This window comes from Heptranchias perlo, unplaced genomic scaffold, assembly GCF_035084215.1.
Source record: "Heptranchias perlo isolate sHepPer1 unplaced genomic scaffold, sHepPer1.hap1 HAP1_SCAFFOLD_134, whole genome shotgun sequence".
Lineage (NCBI taxonomy): Eukaryota > Metazoa > Chordata > Chondrichthyes > Hexanchiformes > Hexanchidae > Heptranchias > Heptranchias perlo.
Window position 1 is genome coordinate 213,872 of NW_027138580.1, and position 14,848 is coordinate 228,719.

The 14,848-nt window shown below is 52.4% G+C and overlaps 1 long non-coding RNA gene across 1 annotated transcript; it reads left to right on the forward strand.

Moving 5' to 3' along the window:
* Positions 1–2,157: 2,157 nt before the first annotated feature.
* Positions 2,158–8,513, forward strand: LOC137308614 (uncharacterized). The gene is made up of 2 exons (XR_010959579.1): positions 2,158–3,005; positions 7,999–8,513. It is a non-coding gene; the product is annotated as an uncharacterized lncRNA (long non-coding RNA).
* Positions 8,514–14,848: the final 6,335 nt, after the last annotated feature.

Below are 14,848 nucleotides of genomic sequence, written 5' to 3' on the forward strand. Positions count from 1 at the left end.
CCAGAGTACATTCTGTGCCCTTGCTACCCTCAGTGCTTCCTCCAAGTGGTGTTCAACATGGAGGAGGACTGATTCATCAGCTGAGGGAGGAAGGTAGGTGGTAATCAGCAGGAGGTTTCCTTGCCCATGTTTGACCTGATGCCATGAGATTTCAGTGCCGGTGGGACAGGACATACCCAGGGATGGTGATGGAAGAGTCTGGGACGTTGGCTGAAAGGTATGATTCTGTGAGCATGGCTGTCAGGCTGTTGCTTGACTAGTCTGTGGGACAGCTCTCCCAATTTTGGCACAAATCCCCAGAGGGTCGTGAGGAGGACTTTGCAGGGTGGACGGAGCTTGGTTTGCCTTTGGCGTGTTTGGTGCCTAGTGGTCCGATGCCGGGTGGTCCGTCCGGTTTTATTCTTATTATGACTTCAGCCTGGACACAGTCCTTCAGGGCCACACTGAGAGGGGCAAACGGCACTTTGGGATTTCTCCTCTCTCTTCACTGACAGCAGAGTCGCCGTGTGGGTTAATCTTGAGGCGTGTAAGAAATGTGTCCCAGCCGCTCTCTTCCATGGTCCAGAGCTCCAGGCACGGAACAGAAGGCTCCTTTACAACTGTGTTTAGAGTCAGGAAGAACAACGGGGAGTGCTGGAAAAGTGCTGTCAAATCAGAGATTGGTGTAAAACTGGGATCTGTTCCTGACTGAAAGGGAAACGGCAGGTTTAAGTTTTCAGTCTAAAACTGACTGGGAATTATTCGACAAAGATTGAACCTGTTTGTGTTACAGTCCTGAGTCTATTATTTTAAGGCGGGTGTTAATTCATTTAAAATAAACCTGTTTAAAATAAATGGTGTGGAGATGCCGGTGATGGACTGGGGTTGACAATTGTAAACAATTTTACAACACCAAGTTATAGTCCAGCAATTTTATTTTAAATTCACAAGCTTTCGGAGGCTTCCTCCTTCCTCAGGTGAAGGAATCGTTCACCTGAGGAAGGAGGAAGCCTCCGAAAGCTTGTGAATTTAAAATAAAATTGCTGGACTATAACTTGGTGTTGTAAAATTGTCTAAAATAAATGGGTTAAAGTCTGCATTAAAATAGCAGAGGGAGGAGTTCACAGGAGCCTGTTAACTGCTGGTACAATTATCCACCAGTCATTTGATCTCCAGATAAAGAAGGACCTGCAGTGTGTTTCCAGATTCCCTGTTTTATTGATGTGAGCGGGTTAGACACCAGGATAAGTAAAAATACACGACCCGGGATATCCCCAGGGGGGTCGATCCCGAGAGTTACTCTGGGATCACTCCCACTGCGGAACTCCATCACTCACCCTGCTGAAGGCTCAGGGAGTGGGGCCTCCAGGAGTCCACTGTAAGGAAGGTGGGTTTCGGTATCCGGACAAATACAGAGGAACCAGAGGAATCCTTACTGAGGAACGGTCTGGGGTTTTACCTGTCAGTGTCGGTCTCGGGGTGAATGATTCCCGACTCCCCGAACTGTCTTCCATTTAACCGAGTTCAGATCAAGGTGAATTCAGTTTACAGGAGAATAGGGATAAATATCACCCAGAATCGAGGGAGACAAAATCAGCCATTAGAGAAACGGAGAGATATTTGGAAAGGAAAATGTTGGCGAATTGCATCATCACGTTGACTATTGACAACGCACGATTCAGGGTCAGTGGTTATCCTGCGTTCTTGGTTAGAATTGGGGTTAGTGGTTGGGGTTAGGGTTCGTGGTTAGGGCTGGTGGGTAGGGTTGGGGCTAATGGGTAGAGGCTGGCGATGTGAACAAAATCACTATTGATCACGCCATTGTCTCGAGACGCGACCTTTTTACTTTCATGCATTTTTATCTCGTGCGGAGAAGTCACAAAACAGCCACCTGAATTGTTCGTTCGAGGAACGTCCTTTCTGTCCCAAGCCCGATTTCCCCCCTTTCACATCTCGACATTTCTCAACAGCAACAACAACTTGCATTTATACAGCACCTTTAACGGAGTAAAACGTCCCCAAGTCGCTTCACAGGAGCGATTATCAAACAAGATTTGACACCGAGCAACGGAAGGAGATATTCGGACAGGTGACCGAAAGCTTGGTCAGAGACGGAGGTTTTAAGGAGCATCTTAAAGGAGGAGAGATGGCGGGGGTGGGAGAGAGGTTGAGGGAGGGAATCCCAGAGCTCAGGGCCTCTGAAGGCACGGCTGCCACTGGATTAGGTATCACCGTGAAAGCGTTCCCTGGATTTGGTGTCTCAGTGTAAGCGGTCCTCTGTGTTTTGAGACATCCCGAGTGGCATTTTGCACTTCTTTCCACCTTTTAAAATGAATTGTTGGAGCTTATTAAAGCCATTAACAATTTCGCGGGTAGGAAACAGAAAAAATGAAGCCTCCAAGTTTCTCTGAGAATGACAGGCCTGAACTCGAGTTAGAAAACACAGTTTGAAAACATTGATCAATTAAACCAGACCGGGCGAGCCTGAGGTGCGAGTTAATCACTGAAAGTGGCGGCCAGCGGACTTGCACCATGTCTGAGGGCCCGGACAGTCGGGGTTCTGTATAATTTATTTATTGATTTTGTTGATTGCCCCTCCGGCCCCAATCTCGATGCGATGACAAAACTTTAATTTTCTGTTCACCGATTCGGGCCTTCAATGGCGGTGAATTTACCCAGAATCCCCCGCGGCCCAGAAAGTGCCCTATCAGTGACTACAGGAGCCCAGTGCGCAGGCGCGGGACTGGGCTGTGCTCTGAGCATGCGCGGTGCGAGTGGTGGAGACGGACCGAGGCGGAACAGGCGGGTCGGGATCCGGTGGGCGCGGGGGAGGAATTGGACCCGTGGGTGGGCAGGGAAGCTTCATAAACACCTGGTGTAGGCCCCAGGCCCCGAATGAGAGCCCACAGGCCCCGTGTTTACACCGCGGTGACAGGCCCGACCGGCGGCCGCCCGGGTGAGCGGCGAAGTGGCCGCCATCTTGGGCAAAGAAGACAGGGATCACGGCGCATGCGCGGCCATCTTGGGTGAGGAACAAAGAGTGGGCGGGGCTTCAGGGTCCCAGTGACTGTGAACAAAGAGTGGGCGGGGCTTCAGGGTCCCAGTGACTGTGAACAAAGAGTGGGCGGGGCTTCAGGGTCCCAGTGACCAGGAACAAAGAGTGGGCGGGGCTTCAGGGTCCCTGTGACTGTGAACAAAGAGTGGGCGGGGCTTCAGGGTCCCAGTGACTGTGAACAAAGAGTGGGCGGGGCTTCAGGGTCCCAGTGACCAGGAACAAAGAGTGGGCGGGGCTTCAGGGTCCCAGTGACCAGGAACAAAGAGTGGGCGGGGCTTCAGGGTCCCAGTGACCAGGAACAAAGAGTGGGCGGGGCTTCAGGGTCCCTGTGACTGTGAACAAAGAGTGGGCGGGGCTTCAGGGTCCCAGTGACCAGGAACAAAGAGTGGGCGGGGCTTCAGGGTCCCAGTGACTGGGAACAAAGAGTGGGCGGGGCTTCAGGGTCCCTGTGACTGGGAACAAAGAGTGGGTGGGGCTTCAGGGTCCCTGTGACTGGGAACAAAGAGTGGGCGGGGCTTCAGGGTCCCAGTGACTGTGAACAAAGAGTGGGCGGGGCTTCAGGGTCCCTGTGACCGGGAACAAAGAGTGGGCGGGGCTTCAGGGTCCCTGTGACTGTGAACAAAGAGTGGGCGGGGCTTCAGGGTCCCAGTGACGGTGAACAAAGAGTGGGCGGGGCTTCAGGGTCCCTGTGACTGTGAACAAAGAGTGGGCGGGGCTTCAGGGTCCCAGTGACGGTGAACAAAGAGTGGGCGGGGCTTCAGGGTCCCAGTGACTGTGAACAAAGAGTGGGCGGGGCTTCAGGGTCCCAGTGACCGGGAACAAAGAGTGGGCGGGGCTTCAGGGTCCCAGTGACTGTGAACAAAGAGTGGGCGGGGCTTCAGGGTCCCAGTGACTGTGAACAAAGAGTGGGCGGGGCTTCAGGGTCCCAGTGACTGTGAACAAATAGTGGGCGGGGCTTCAGGGTCCCAGTGACGGTGAACAAAGAGTGGGCGGGGCTTCAGGGTCCCTGTGACGGTGAACAAAGAGTGGGCGGGGCTTCAGGGTCCCAGTGACGGTTAACAAAGAGTGGGCGGGGCTTCAGGGTCCCTGTGACTGTGAACAAAGAGTGGGCGGGGCTTCAGGGTCCCAGTGACGGTGAACAAAGAGTGGGCGGGGCTTCGGGGTCCCAGTGACGGTGAACAAAGAGTGGGCGGGGCTTCAGGGTCCCTGTGACTGTGAACAAAGAGTGGGCGGGGCTTCAGGGTCCCAGTGACTGGGAACAAAGAGTGGGCGGGGCTTCAGGGTCCCAGTGACTGTGAACAAAGAGCGGGCGGGGCTTCAGGGTCCCAGTGACTGTGAACAAAGAGTGGGCGGGGCTTCACGGTCCCAGTGACTGTGAACAAAGAGTGGGCGGGGCTTCAGGGTCCCTGTGACTGTGAACAAAGAGTGGGCGGGGCTTCAGGGTCCCAGTGACGGTGAACAAAGTGTGGGCGGGGCTTCAGGGTCCCAGTGACTGTGAACAAAGAGTGGGCGGGGCTTCAGGGTCCCTGTGACTGTGAACAAAGAGTGGGCGGGGCTTCAGGGTCCCAGTGACGGTGAACAAAGAGTGGGCGGGGCTTCAGGGTCCCTGTGACGGTGAACAAAGAGTGGGCGGGGCTTCAGGGTCCCAGTGACGGTGAACAAAGAGTGGGCGGGGCTTCAGGGTCCCTGTGACTGTGAACAAAGAGTGGGCGGGGCTTCAGGGTCCCAGTGACGGTGAACAAAGAGTGGGCGGGGCTTCGGGGTCCCAGTGACGGTGAACAAAGAGTGGGCGGGGCTTCCGGGTCCCTGTGACTGTGAACAAAGAGTGGGCGGGGCTTCAGGGTCCCTGTGACTGTGAACAAAGAGTGGGCGGGGCTTCAGGGTCCCAGTGACTGTGAACAAAGAGTGGGTGGGGCTTCAGGTTCCCAGTGACTGTGAACAAAGAGTGGGCGGGGCTTCAGGGTCCCAGTGACTGGGAACAAAGAGTGGGCGGGGCTTCAGGGTCCCAGTGACTGTGAACAAAGAGTGGGCGGGGCTTCAGGGTCCCAGTGACTGTGAACAAAGAGTGGGCGTGGCTTCAGGGTCCCAGTGACGGTGAACAAAGAGTGGGCGGGGCTTCAGGGTCCCTGTGACGGTGTACAAAGAGTGGGCGGGGCTTCAGGGTCCCAGTGACGGTGAACAAAGAGTGGGCGGGGCTTCAGGGTCCCTGTGACGGTGAACAAAGTGTGGGAGGGGCTTCAGGGTCCCAGTGACGGTGAACAAAGAGTGGGCGGGGCTTCAGGGTCCCAGTGACTGTGAACAAAGAGTGGGCGGGGCTTCAGGGTCCCTGTGACTGTGAACAAAGAGTGGGCGGGGCTTCAGGGTCCCAGTGACTGTGAACAAAGAGTGGGCGGGGCTTCAGGGTCCCAGTGACTGTGAACAAAGAGTGGGCGGGGCTTCAGGGTCCCTGTGACTGTGAACAAAGAGTGGGCGGGGCTTCAGGGTCCCTGTGACTGTGAACAAAGAGTGGGCGGGGCTTCAGGGTCCCAGTGACTGTGAACAAAGAGTGGGCAGGGCTTCAGGGTCCCTGTGACTGTGAACAAAGAGTGGGCGGGGCTTCAGGGTCCCTGTGACTGTGAACAAAGAGTGGGCGGGGCTTCAGGGTCCCAGTGACTGTGAACAAAGAGTGGGCAGGGCTTCAGGGTCCCTGTGACTGTGAACAAAGAGTGGGCGGGGCTTCAGGGTCCCAGTGACTGTGAACAAAGAGTGGGCAGGGCTTCAGGGTCCCTGTGACTGTGAACAAAGAGTGGGCGGGGCTTCAGGGTCCCTGTGACCGGGAACAAAGAGTGGGCGGGGCTTCAGGGTCCCAGTGACCGGGAACAAAGAGTGGGCGGGGCTTCAGGGTCCCTGTGACCGGGAACAAAGAGTGGGCGGGGCTTCAGGGTCCCAGTGACTGTGAACAAAGAGTGGGCGGGGCTTCAGGGTCCCAGTGACGGTGAACAAAGAGTGGGCGGGGCTTCAGGGTCCCAGTGACTGTGAACAAAGAGTGGGCGGGGCTTCAGGGTCCCAGTGACTGGGAACAAAGAGTGGGCGGGGCTTCAGGGTCCCAGTGACTGGGAACAAAGAGTGGGCGGGGCTTCAGGGTCCCTGTGACTGTGAACAAAGAGTGGGCGGGGCTTCAGGGTCCCTGTGACTGTGAACAAAGAGTGGGCGGGGCTTCAGGGTCCCAGTGACTGTGAACAAAGAGTGGGCGGAGCTTCAGGGTCCCTGTGACTGTGAACAAAGAGTGGGCGGGGCTTCAGGGTCCCTGTGACCGGGAACAAAGAGTGGGCGGGGCTTCAGGGTCCCAGTGACCGGGAACAAAGAGTGGGCGGGGCTTCAGGGTCCCAGTGACTGTGAACAAAGAGTGGGCGGGGCTTCAGGGTCCCTGTGACTGTGAACAAAGAGTGGGCGGGGCTTCAGGGTCCCTGTGACCGGGAACAAAGAGTGGGCGGGGCTTCAGGGTCCCAGTGACTGTGAACAAAGAGTGGGCGGGGCTTCAGGGTCCCTGTGACCGGGAACAAAGAGTGGGCGGGGCTTCAGGGTCCCTGTGACTGGGAACAAAGAGTGGGCGGGGCTTCAGGGTCCCAGTGACTGTGAACAAAGAGTGGGCGGGGCTTCAGGGTCCCTGTGACTGGGAACAAAGAGTGGGCGGGGCTTCAGTGTCCCTGTGACGGTGAACAAAGAGTGGGCGGGGCTTCAGGGTCCCTGTGACCGGGAACAAAGAGTGGGCGGGGCTTCAGGGTCCCTGTGACGGTGAACAAAGAGTGGGCGGGGCTTCAGGGTCCCTGTGACTGGGAACAAAGAGTGGGCGGGGCTTCAGGGTCCCTGTGACGGTGAACAAAGAGTGGGCGGGGCTTCAGGGTCCCTGTGACTGGGAACAAAGAGTGGGCGGGGCTTCAGGGTCCCTGTGACGGTGAACAAAGAGTGGGCTGGGCTTCAGGGTCCCTGTGACTGGGAACAAAGAGTGGGCGGGGCTTCAGGGTCCCTGTGACTGGGAACAAAGAGTGGGCGGGGCTTCAGGGTCCCTGTGCCTGTGAACAAAGAGTGGGCGGGGCTTCAGGGTCCCAGTGACTGGGAACAAAGAGTGGGCGGGGCTTCAGGGTCCCTGTGACGGTGAACAAAGAGTGGGCGGGGCTTCAGGGTCCCTGTGACTGGGAACAAAGAGTGGGCGGGGCTTCAGGGTCCCTGTGACGGTGAACAAAGAGTGGGCGGGGCTTCAGGGTCCCTGTGACTGGGAACAAAGAGTGGGCGGGGCTTCAGGGTCCCAGTGACGGTGAACAAAGAGTGGGCGGGGCTTCAGGGTCCCTGTGACGGTGAACAAAGAGTGGGCGGGGCTTCAGGGTCCCAGTGACGGTGAACAAAGAGTGGGCGGGGCTTCAGGGTCCCTGTGACGGTGAACAAAGAGTGGGCGGGGCTTCAGGGTCCCAGTGACGGTGAACAAAGAGTGGGCGGGGCTTCAGGGTCCCTGTGACCGGGAACAAAGAGTGGGCGGGGCTTCAGGGTCCCAGTGACGGTGAACAAAGAGTGGGCGGGGCTTCAGGGTCCCTGTGACTGTGAACAAAGAGTGGGCGGGGCTTCAGGGTCCCTGTGACGGTGAACAAAGAGTGGGCGGGACTTCAGGGTCCCTGTGACTGTGAACAAAGAGTGGGCGGGGCTTCAGGGTCCCTGTGCCTCATTTATTTTCCTCTCACTCTGCTCCCAGGGGGTGGAGAACTGAACCCGACCAGAGTCGAGGGAGGGAGGAAACTGGGAGTGGAGGGAAGAAATGATGGAGATGGTGCGATGGGTTTGGATTTCAGCACAGGGAGGAGGGAGAGTGTGTGGGACGGGGATTTACAGTCTGGGGGAATGAGCGGGAAGAATGTTCCATAGAAATGAGAATTGTCTGTTCTGAATTTCTATCCTGTATTTACAGTGAGGACTTTTGTAAACTCCTTTTACAGGGGATTAGAAGGGGAGGATTTGCAGACGGGAAACTCAAACCAAACCTCACGTCAAGATCTGACAGAGTCACTCGATTCATCAGGACCTGAATATCATCGGCCTTTGAATGTGGAAGGAGAAATGTTTGATCTTTTCCCACAGACAGAACAGACAAACATCAGTGTGACTGGAAAATCACCGAGACTCTCAGACCCGAGTGAGAGTGTTCCAGAGCACTGAGTGTGGAAAGAGCTTTAACCAGTTACACAGCCTGAAAAAACATCGCACCATTCACAGAGGGGAGAAACCGTCCACGTGTTCTGTGTGTGGGAAGGGATTCACTCAGTCATGTAACCTGCTGAGACACCAGCGAGTTCACCTGTGATGCAGGGGTTGGATTCTGCTGTTAATCACATCCAGGACTGAACTGTTCATTCTGAGAGTTGGGGTTTGTTTCTGATGTTAATAACCCCAATAACTGGGCTGGAATTTAATATTTTGATACACGTTAAATAAATCAGATTTCTTTCAAACACACCGTGTGTCGAGACCTTGATTTCCCCGAGGTACGAGGAGACTAATTGATGTCCTGTTACCCACTGTTCCATTTTTGGGCCTTTTCTCCTTTCAAACTCTGGAATATTTCAGTTCTCATTCCTTCAGTTACTCTCATGGTCACGTCCCAGCTCCCCATACCTCCCAGAGTCTCTCTCCTAGCCTTGGTATCCAGGGAAGGTATCGGTAACAGGTCCGGGATCATTAACACTAAACCCAGCCTGTTAACCACTTTCAGCTACTGGACTTAGTGCGTGCCCCACAGCATCTCACTAACCCTCGATGTGTGAATAGAGCATTGGGCCTGCAAACCTCGTCTTAAATTTAAATCCACTCAACAAACGTATTTAACAAAACACTGTCGGCCAATGTGACTCTGTTAAGGTGCCAGTTGTAAGGAGAGGCACGTCTGGATTATTAAATAGAATGAGCTAGTTGGCATTATATAGAATTATGTAATCCAGAAATAAAAACAGAAAATGCTGGAAATCCTCAGCAAGTGAGGCAGCATCTGTGGAGGAAGAAACAGAGTGAACCTTTCAGGTCGAAGGCCTCTCGTCAGAACTGGTCTGATTGATATAATACAGAGCTGGAATACTGGAGGGTTGTTAGGTTGAAACACACTTCGGACAGACACACGGATGTACCAGAGTGGATTTTAGCCCAACAGGGGCAGGGGGTGAGGGGAGGAATGTCAATCATTGACTGGACTCCAGTGTAGATCAGCTCCTTTTGTAATAAAGATCAGAAGCGATAGGACATCAAAGGCCTCACAACAAATGGTGACAGGTAACCGTAACACTCAATGATCGCAGCTGTATCGACAGTATACACACAGGTGATGACTTACGGGATCCACATTTGTCCTGTGTAATTAAACCTATTAAAGATACAACACACTCCTGGGGAACTTCCGTCTAGTCTTGCTGAGTCTAGTGTCGGACTGGCAACCAGTAACCAGTGGTGTTCCGCAGGGGTCGGTGCTGGGTCCCCAACTCTTTACAATCTATATTAACGATTTGGAGGAGGGGACTGAGTGTAACATATCAAAGTTTGCAGATGATACAAAGATGGGAGGGAAAGTAGAGAGTGAGGAGGACATAAAAAACCTACAAGGGGATATAGACAGGCTGGGTGAGTGGGCGGAGATTTGGCAGATGTAATACAATATTGGAAAATGTGAGGTTATGCACTTTGGCAGGAAAAATCGGAGAGCAAGTTATTATCTTAATGGCGAGCAACTGGAAAGTACTGCAGTACAAAGAGATCTGGGGGTCCCAGTGCAAGAAAATCAAAAAGTTAGTATGTCGGTGCAGCAGGTGATCAAGAAGGCCAACGGAATGTTAGCGTTTATTGCCAGGGGGATAGAATATAAAAACAGGGAGGTATTGCTGCAGTTATATAAGGTATTGGTGAGACCGCACCTGGAATACTGCATACAGTTTTGGTCTCCATACTTAAGAAAAGACATACTTGCTCTCGAGGCAGTACAAAGAAGGTTCACTCGGTTAATCCCGGGGATGAGGGGGTGGACATATGAGGAGAGGTTGAGGAGATTGGGACTCTACTCATTGGAGTTCAGAAGAATGAGAGGCGATCTTATTGAAACATATAAGATTGTGAAGGGGCTTGATCGGGTGGATGCGGTAAGGATGTTCCCAAGGATGGGTGAAACTAGAACTAGGGGGCATAATCTTAGAATAAGGGGCTGCTCTTTCAAAACTGAGATGAGGAGAAACTTCTTCACTCAGAGGGTAGTAGGTCTGTGGAATTTGCTGCCCCAGGAAGCTGTGGAAGCTACATCATTAAATAAATTTAAAACAGAAATAGAGTTTCCTAGAAGTAAAGGGAATTAGGGGTTACGGGGAGCGGGCAGGAAATTGGACATGAATTTAGATTTGAGGTTAGGATCAGATCAGCCATGATCTTATTGAATGGCGGAGCAGGCTCGAGGGGCCGATTGGCCTGCTCCTGCTCCTATTTCTTATGTTCTTATGTAAGATGACAGGCTTGCGATCCCCTGAAGGAGCTCTTGATCCGTGAGTAGAATTGGTGCCGATATCTCACATACACTGAATGGAAGGAGTTTATTATCTCATTGACTTGATTTCATAATTTAAGCTTTATCAGGAATGACTATAAATAAGGTCACTGGATTTGTTATGTTGAATATCAGAGAACATGCATTTCTTGAGGGTTTAAATTCTTTATTGTTACCCAGTGGCTTAAGATAACAATGGTACAGATTGGGGAAACTTTTGTGCCTTCACGGATAATGTTTGAAAAAAATGTTTGGGTAACCTGGAGCCATTTAGGCTGAAAATGATTTCGGCAAAATTCATACGTGTTTGATTGGATAATTCATATCTACGACTTTGTCTTGTGATCTTTGTGCGAGTTTTATTTTCTGTTAATTTGATTTTGCAAGTTTTATAAATCCACAGGACCACTGTTAAATGAAGGAGTTTTAAGAAGTAAAAAGAGGCTTTGGGGAATCACAAGGTGACAGTTACATCGTGCCTGGTAATAAATCAATCCGATTCTTTTTAAATCACTTCTCAAAAATTTGCACACAGCAAGTCTGAAACTGCTGTTGTTGTGGCCGACTCAACCTCCTTAGTTTATTCCAAGGGTTTTCCGAGCAGTAATTAACCCCTTATTCTTATCTGCCAAGTTGTAAAGTTGAATCAGGTTACAGCAAGAAAGGTTACAGCACGGAAGGAGGCCATTTGGCCCATCGAGTCCGTGCCGTCTCCCTGCAAGAGCAATCCAGCTAGTCCCACTCCCCCGCCCTTTCCCTGTAGCCCTACAAATTTTTTCCTTTCAAGAATTATCCAGTTCCCTTTTGAAGGCCATGATTGAATCTGCCTCCACCACCCCCTCGGGCAGTGCATTCCAGATCACAACCACTTGCTGTGTAAAAAAGTTTTTCCTCATGTCACCTTTGGTTCTTTTGCCAATCACCTTAAATCTGTGTCCTCTGGTTCTTGACCCTTCTGCCAATGGGAACAGTTTCTCTCTATCTACTCTGTCTGGACCCTTCATGATTTTGAACACCTCTATCAAATCTCCTGTCAACCTGCTCTGTTCCAAGGAGAACAACCCCAGCTTCTCCAGTCTATCCATGTAACTAAAGTCCCTCATCCCTGGAATCATTCTAGTAAATCTCTTCTGCACCCTCTCTAAGGCCTTCACATCTTTCCTAAAGTGCGGTGCCCAGAACTGGACACAATACTCCAGCTGTGGCCGAACCAGTGTTTTATAAAGGTTCATCATAACTTCCATACTTTTGTACTCTGTGCCTCTATTTATAAAGCCCAGGATCCCGTATGCTTTTTTAACTGCTTTCTCAATCTGCCCTGCCACTTTCAACGATTTGTGCACATATACCCCCAGATCTCTCTGTTCCTGTACCCCTTTTAGAATTGTGCCCTCTAGTTTATATTGCCTCTCCTCGTTCATCCTACCGAAATGTATCACTTTGCATTTTTCTGCGTTAAATTTCATCTGCCACGTGTCCGCCCATTCCACCAGCCTGTCCATATCCTCTTGAAGTCTATCACTATCCTCCTCACTGTTTACCATTGTTTTGTGTCATCTGCAAATTTTGAAATTGTGCCCTGTACACCAGAAGGGTTGGGATTTGAACCAGCTGAGTGTTGCAGTCAGGCGACACAGCATGACAACCGAGTTTCAGTTGAGACAAGTTTTAAAAAAACACAAATGGAACAGATGGTCAGAAACTGAACTACAAAAGTGATTAAGCGTGTGGAGATACGAGAAGCTGCAATAACAAGGTTAAAATTTGCAGCACAATCGGGTTACGAAGCAGCAACTGTCCGGTGGGTGTGTGCAGGGGATATTTGATTAACCTTTGAGCCGTGTCCAATCACGAGTCACTGACTCAGATCGGCCAAAAGCCCAGAGACAGCAAAAATGGACCCTCCTGTCCAGATAACTGGACAAACTGAGATAAAAGACCGAACTAAAAGAAGGGGCTGAGCTAACGATGGAAAGTTATAATGAGGTTGTTTTTGAATGTTGTCACAGAGCCAGATTGGCTGAGGAATAAGTAATGCAGTAACTGCGATCGGTGTGCTCCAGTCTTGGACTGTATATAAGCTTGTGAATTTTGTTGATCGGGGAGAAGGTGCTCGCACAGACCGTGGGGTCAGAGACCCTTCTCCCACAGCTCGGTTTTAATAAACTGCACCTTTTACTTTCCCACAGATTAGATGTGAATTTATTTTCACCCAACAAATTGGCGGAGTCGGCGGGAAACTTCACCACACTCAGGGCACTGGATCACTCTCACTGAGGGGGTCACGTGGACGGTTTCTCCCCGCTGTGAATAGTGCGATCACCAACCCCCCCACCCCACAAAAATCACCAACCCCCCCCCCACCCCACAACAATCACCAACCCCCCCCCCCCCCACAACAATCACCAACCCCCCCCCCCCCCACAACAATCACCAACCCCCCCCTCCCTCCCTCTCACACACACACCCTCCTCCTCCTCCCCCCCTCACTCTCCCCCTCCTCCTCCCCCCTCCCTCACTCTCCCCCCCCCTCCCCCCTCCCTCACTCTCCCCCCCCCCCTCCTCCCCCTCACTCTCCCTCCCCTCCCCCTCACTCTCCCTCCCCTCCCCTCCCCCTCACTCTCCCCCTCACTCTCCCCCACTCTCCCTGTCAAGCTGTCGGGCGGGACGCCGCTGGAATGAGAGCCGTCCTAACCTCTGAATCGTCTGGACTGAACTTCCAGGTCTCCCGTCCGCAATTCCATCCCCCACTTCCCGGCTCCGGGCTAAAATGATGCCCTGGGTGTTTGTCAGGCCCGTGACCCCCCTCCCTCAGGCCCGTGACCCCCCTCCCTCAGGCCCGTGACCTCCCTCCCTCCCTCGACCCCCTCCCCCTGGGGGTTTGATTTAACCCCTTCCCTCCCTCAGGCCCCTTTCCAGCCGCGCGTGCGCATTGCGCAGTGCTCTGCGCCGAACCTCCTGCGCCTGCGCGCTGGGCTCCTGCTGTCCGAGATAGGGCGCATTCCGCCGCGCGGCGCATTCTGGGTATGTGGAGCCGCCATTAAAGCGTTCTCCCCCCCCCCCCCTGACGGGGTTGAGTGTGGAGAGCGGCTTTGGAGCAACGGAGCGGCAATCGGTCAAATCCACCTAAGACCCCGGGCCTCGCTGCCTTTAAACCGTTACCAATACTCCGCCTCGCGTTTCGGGAAAGATTTTTTATTAACGAAACTTTTATTAATTTAGTTTCATTCAATGTTGTGGCCGATATTCAATTGTTTGATTTATGTTTATCTTTTAACTGTAGCTCAGGACCGTCGGCCCCACTGATTGAGTTTTGGACCAATAGGAGGAGCGGGGGCGGGGCCGGAGGACCGAGCGGGCGGCGGGTCCTCCAACCAATGGGAGTGAGTGAGGGGGCGGGACTTGCGGCACCGAGTGGGCGGGGCTGAGCCCGGATCTCCCTCATTGTCTGAAACTCTGCAACATTTTTAAACCTGATTGATCTCAAACTCCAGGAGAAAACTGGACCTTTCTGTTGTGGTTCAAACAGATGGAACCCTGTGGGGCGGAGCAAAGATTTCAACATTAGTTCGTAAAATGGATCAATTCAGGATATGATGTGGAGATGCCGGTGATGGACTGGGGTGGACAAATGTGAGGAGTCTGACAACACCCGGTTATAGTCCAACAGTTTTATTTGAAATCACAAGCTTTCGGAGGCTTCCTCCTTCGTCAGGTGGAAGGAGGAAGCCTCCGAAACTTGTGATTTCAAATAAAACTGTTGGACTATAACCTGGTGTTGTAAGACTCCTTACATTAATTCAGGACAGACAGCAGGGATTATTTGAGGAAATAACACAGTGTGGTGATAAAGGGAATGCAGTGGGTGTTGTGTGGATGGATTGTCTGAAGGTGTTTGAGAAGGTGCCGCACAGGAGGCTTGTTGATAAAATTAAGACTCACGGAATTGAAGGGAGTGGGGCAGCGTGGACAGGAAGTTGGGGAAAGGGCAGAAAACAGAGAGTCGTGGATAATGGATATTGTTCAGACTGGAGGGATGTAAACGGTGGTGTCCCCCAGGGTCAGTGTTGGGTCCATTGCTCTTCTCAATATAGAGACATAATTTGGGCTTGGGTACATGGGGCACAAGATGAAAATCTCCAGATGACGCCAAAATAAGTACCAAGCGTAAAAAGTGTAAAATGTCAATGTGACATACACAGGTTAGTAGGTCGGGCAGATTGATGCCAGATGAAATTTAATGCAGAGAAACGTGAGGTGATACATTTTGGGAG